Source organism: Rhopalosiphum maidis, chromosome 2 (genome assembly GCF_003676215.2).
Source record: "Rhopalosiphum maidis isolate BTI-1 chromosome 2, ASM367621v3, whole genome shotgun sequence".
NCBI classification, from domain to species: domain Eukaryota; kingdom Metazoa; phylum Arthropoda; class Insecta; order Hemiptera; family Aphididae; genus Rhopalosiphum; species Rhopalosiphum maidis.
The window spans coordinates 76,360,569-76,366,927 of NC_040878.1; the positions used below are offsets into that span (position 1 = coordinate 76,360,569).

Sequence of the window (6,359 nt, forward strand, 5' to 3'; positions counted from 1 at the left end):
TTAAAAATGTTGATTACTAAAGTGAAAAGTTTTTGATGATTTCCTTTGACTCTAAATTTCTGACCAAATATTACACATTATTTATAAACGGCACCATCATTTTCAATTTTTAAGTAAATAAGTCATGTAAAACTTCAAACCATATCAAACAAAGAAGGAAAATCCAAATCCTGACTCCTACCACTTACGGCTTTTATTTTGCTTGTATTTAGATTATGCATTTATTGGTACTGTGTAGGGTGATTCACTAGTAATAAAAATGAGGTTAAGCATACTTCTACCCTGTGGATATGTATACTATATATAATAACTTTCAGTTTTGGAAGGTTTAATTTTGTTGAATAATTAAATGAAAATTTAGAAAATAGTTAGGTATATTTGAATAAAAAATAAATTTAAATCATAAAATTTATAACTATATAGATTAAATATAGTTATCCTTGTCAACATCACTCTGTATATTGTTTATTTCGAGTCTTTGATATCTGCAATATACATAGATTTTGTACCTATCTATTTAGTATATGTAGATATTTTATACCTACATTTAACGTGTATCGTATATAATATATATCTCATAGTAATAACTTTGTTACATTTATTATGATAATGTTATCGAGACAATTTTAAATGTAACATAAAATATATCTATTCTAATTCTGAATTTTCAGTGGAAATATTTAAGCGTGCGCGAATGCATTTCATTTTATTAAGTATATATTGAAAATGACAGACATTATTAAATCAAAAAATATAATAATAACATGATGGGTATACATATACCATACAATATATGTTTAAAACTAAAATCCATTGGCATAGGGTTAAATGCACTTTTAATATACAAGAAAAAAAATGTGGTGAGTATAACAATAATGAAAGAAGTATTAAACATTTTTTAAATGTTTATCATTGACGTTTATAAACTATAATTAGGTAATATATGTATTTGTGTAAATTATCTGATTTAAAAAAAAATAATATATCTAATATCTATATAATCTGTATTTTCATCCTATTTTTAATTCTAAATAAAGAGTTTGTTATGGTTTATTTTGGACAATTTTACCTCGGACATTCCTCATTTTTATCTAGATTCCATACGTCGATATATGTATGGTTTTATCTTCGGCATCGGATCTATGAATGGTATTACATGTATTTATTTATTTTTTTTATTGTTTATAAAGAATATTTACAATCTGTATTACATAGCAAAATAAGTAAGTTTGATAATTTATATGTATTTTAACTTTGGATAACATGAGGAGGAAGGCTAACCAGTGATGGAATCCAACGTGGTATATTATAATTTTTTTTTTTTAATTTAGTAAATCTGCAATATTTTTTCTTGAGCCGATGGATGGGATTGATGGGTTGAGTATTTGATGAGATTTCATATACTAATGGGTTAGTATAGTAATGTAATTACTAATTTGGAATAAAAATATCTGTAATATTTGGTTGCTAGTTGGTTAACTGATTCGATTTTTAAGCCGGAGTGTAGTGTTAAATTTGATACAAATCAGGGTGCGGAGGTTATCATACGGAGGGTAATCGACAAGAATGCTTGTATGCCTATATTGGTTGCAAAAAGGATTTGTACATAATAAGTTTGGTATGGATTGGAAGTTTTGATTTCAAGATTGGACGAAGTAGATGTAGTCGGCTGTTGAAGGTTTTTCTTTTTGCTTTAAGGTTGTGGCACCAAGTTAGTCTTTTATCGAGTGTAATGTCGAAATATTTGACGTTAGGAGATGATGAAATTTGAGAACCCTGAAAGTAAACAGGTGGAGGGTCTGTTCTTTTTAAAGTGAACATAAACAAATTTTTCTGTATTTATTTTTATTTGCCATACTAAGTTTATTTTTATATTAAAATTATAGGTAATTATTTATAATTTTCTTAATGACTAATAATAATTGATTCAATATATATCAGATTTTATTTTGTATACTATTATTAGGTATTTATATTTTATATATATTTAATTTTATAATTAGTTCACATTTATTGTAAAAAGTAACTACCGTATTCAATAATAATTATATATATTATAAAATTATTAAATAATAACGCGTTTAAAAATATACAAATACTAATTTACATGACTTAAATAAATTATGTTAGTTATAACTAGGGCCCAAAACTTGATGCATTTGTATCTTTTTTTCTAATGCTCATATTCGAGGCTAGTCTTTACAGAAATTTGATTCGTGAATTATAGAATTTAATGGCACAATTTTTATTTTGAATTTTTAGGAAATTTTATGCTTTACATTAATTTTTTAGTATTTTTGCGCATTTTATTCAAAATTTTATTTTTAAATTTTCAAATATACTTACACTTGAACTCTGCAGATTAATTATACACTTTATTTTTACATAACTAGAGACATATCAGCGTATATTTTCTCTTATCATGTTATACTCATGCCAAAAAATCCTATCATAAAGTTTACTTATTGTATTGTCAAATATAGATTGTAAATAAAAATTATTTAAAAAAAAAATATATATACTTAAGGACCATATCATGTGGTAATACAAGCTTCAATTTTTTTGTTTTTCAAACGAGAATCTCTTTTATCTAGAAGTTTTTTTTATTGAACATTTAAAAATATCAAAACCAAAATTTGAATGAGTAGTTTTTGAGTTAAGGGGATTGGAAGCGATGATTTCCTGTCTTTATCTAACACACACGCAATATAGGATTATAGACCTATTTGAATTCGTCATAAAGTACTTGAGATCGACTTTCCCACATTTTTGATTTTATCCTCCCAAAATCCGAAAAACGTTATATTAAAAAATTGACATATTTCAATTTTTGGAGTAGTAAAAATCAAAAAATCAAAAATTTGGGAAAGTTGATATCAAGAAGACTTGACGACGAATTCAAATCTGTATTCAGAATTCTTATCGCTTCATTATATCAATCGGTATGTTGGAAATAGAACACGTCTATAATCCTATGTTGCGTGTGTGTTAGACTAAGACAGGAAATCATCGCTTCCAATCCCTTTAATATCTAACTTGTATAGCTATTAAGATGTTAAGTTCTTGATAATGGATTTGGAAGATATGGAAACTAGGGTGATATAAAAAAAATTGTAATAAATATTTATCGATTAATATTTATGATTTGTAAAAGTGGTCTAAGTGTAATAAATAATATAAGATTTAATATTACATCTATTTTATATTTTTATATAACTTAGGGAATATTTTCGTTATTGTAAATATGATAATAGCTGAAAAACTAGTTTGGATTTTGAAGAATTAGGAACATCAAAATGTTTAAAATAATTTCTCTTTTTTAAATAATTTACAGTAAAAAAGGGATTCTCACATTAAAAACAGAAGTTTGTATAACATGTTACTTTAGGTAGTATTAAAATTCTTGAGAATTTTAAAGTATGGACTTTAAACGAATTTTATTACAAAAGGGAAATATTCGGGTAAGCATGATTAGTGATCACTCTGTTTAGGCTGTACCATTGTTATATATATAATTTTACTGATAATTTTTTATAGAAAGATTAAATTAATAAACGCACGTAAATAACATTTTTTAAGAACTAATAAAGAATGATTTGAGGTTTATGTTACTTAGGGCTAATGTGTATTTATCATTGTCAGTTAAAATCTTTATTTCGTTAGTGGTGAGGGTTACATTTTACAAAATTTGTCATTTCCACTGTTGATATGTAACAGTGTTATATCTATTAAACTAGCTAAAAATGTTATAAGTGTAGGCAATAGGTAATAATATTTCTTTATAATTTCATAAGAAAAACTTAGAACATTATGCCAGGATTCTAACAGGATTTTTACTTTTAAGACTTGGATAGTTAAGCTAGTTAATAGGAGTTAAACCCAAGGTATTTTACATAAGCAGGAAAAAATGTAAATGTGGATTAATGTTCACCCCTTGTATGGAGTAGTTCGCAGAGAAGTTAAACTATTATTTTTAAACCTAAACCCAGAATACTTGCATGTATTAAAAAAATTATTTTTGTTTATCTCAACCGAGTTAAGTTTAAATAAAATATGAAAAAAAAAATTAAAGCAAAAACAAAAACAAAATAATATCATGTTAAATAATAAATAAAAATGTTTTAAATAGGGACAGCTATTGACAAACTATTTAGGCTAAGTACTTATTCGTACTTTTTGTAAGTATATATTTAATTAGTATTTACCTATATACCTATATAGCATCTATAATCTTAGATATACACATTTACTAACAATCCAATAACTGTATCAATGTGATCAATAACACAGTATGTTGTATGTGTGAGTGTCATTAATAATTAATATAAATAATTTATACATTTTTAAATATTTTTTATTATTAACATTTTTTTAAAAGTTGAAATAAAATGTTAATACTTTAATTGAAATAAAAAAAAAAAAATTAAAAATATAAAAAAGTAATTTTAAAGTAAACTTCATGATTAATTCAAATATATTTTCACAGATTATAATGGATAAATTTGTGAGAAATGAGATTACAATTTCGTAACGATTAATACTTTTAGAAAAAAATAAAAACATAACAAAATAACTAATATTTGTGTCATGCGTGATGGGCATCGGGAGTTTCCCGCTGTTTATTTTGGATTACAATCACACACACTAATGATCACGGACCACGCACATACTTTTACGACATACGTGCACGTACTTAAAAAATTGCTTTATTAAACTCCCTAAAAACGGACCGAAATCGAATCTCTTTAATTCATTATCATTACCATGGCGTAGAATTTAATGTCCTAAAAAACAAAAAAAAAATGCCTTTAACAATACGACTTCTTACACTAATAGTATTTTGAAACTTTAAATATTGCTTTTAGAATTTGTTTGTTTTATTTTTTTCATCTTAATGAGAAATAAAAAAAATGATTGAATAAAAATCTATTTGTATTATTTAAACTAACGAAATTTGACAATATTGTGATTGATACAAGTCTTAAAAAAAATTATATTTCTATATATGTACTTTTAATTTATATTATTTGCTCCCGTATGACAAAAATTTAATTTGTCAAAAAATTATATAATTACATAAACACCGCTACATCTGTTTAGTTTATAGGAAACTATTTAGTTTTCCTTTTTTTTTGTGGTATAGCTTATGGTAAATTTTTATTCATTATTATATTATTTACAAAAAATGTACTCAGTTTAAAAAGTTTATTCATTTTTAAGTTTTTGTTTATGGATGAATCGAAAGCCTGAAAGTAATATTTTTCAGAAAATAATGTTTTACATTTAATTCCGTGTCCTAAACATAATAATAGACTTATACCTACTATTTATTTAAATTTGTAACCTAAGACAAATTATGGTTACAAAATAACTTATGTTGTATTGTTTTGTTATTATGTTGCAGACATATTTATTTTAATTTAGTAATATTAGTAAATATTTTATTATATACTTTTTGATACAGTTTCATAATTAATAATTATTTCAAAATATTGGAATTAGAACTTATCATCTTATGTACAACGGTACAACTTTAAAAACTTAAACTCTCCCCAAATTTGAAATTGAACATTTATACTTACTGTCCATTATATAATAGCATGTACATTTAAATATTTACCGTAGAAATACATATTTTAGAATCACTCTATAATTGCGAGGTATATTAGATATAGTAAATATTTTTTTAATTTATTTAAATTGAACTATATTTATAAAATTTAAGCATTTAATAATATTTAAGATTTAAAATCTATCATTATAATTTTAAATTCTGAGTGTAGCAATGAATGTATTGATTTTACAATGAAGTGTTTTGTCTATGTATTATGTATACACGATGAGTAGTCGAAAAAATGTTTCGATTTTTAACTTTGAGAGTGGTTCCTAATAGAATATTGGATCTATTTTACACTTTAAATAGGTTAAGATTAAAAATTCTAAAGACATCAAATAACTACGAAAAAAAAATTAAGGGAAAACGGGAATCTTTGCACGAAACTAGTATTCAATTAAATTGATTTTGTTTGTTTTGTTAACTTAAAAATGAATGATTGTATTTGAAATTTTCATTAGATGTTCACATTACCATTATGTATCTAATTATTCACTTTCTTTTAAAATTCAAAATGTATATATTTAAATTGAAGTGGATATAATATGTAAAAGGACTAGTGTATGATTTATGAAAGTATAATAATTATTATATTATAATAAATACTTATAAAAAAACTATTACACAGTCTAAATTTAGAAGAAATATAGTCATTATTTTTTAATTACTACAAATAGTTACACATTTTTATTATAGTATTATCAAAGCGAGTATTTTCTATCCATTATAATGTATGTTTGGTTAT

At 23.9% G+C, this 6,359-nt stretch overlaps 1 protein-coding gene across 2 annotated transcripts in view; it reads left to right on the top strand.

Moving 5' to 3' along the window:
• Positions 1-6,359, top strand: part of LOC113551152 (protein furry) — a 110,923-nt gene that overhangs the window by 13,609 nt on the left and 90,955 nt on the right. The gene's annotated exons all lie outside the window — the stretch shown is intronic.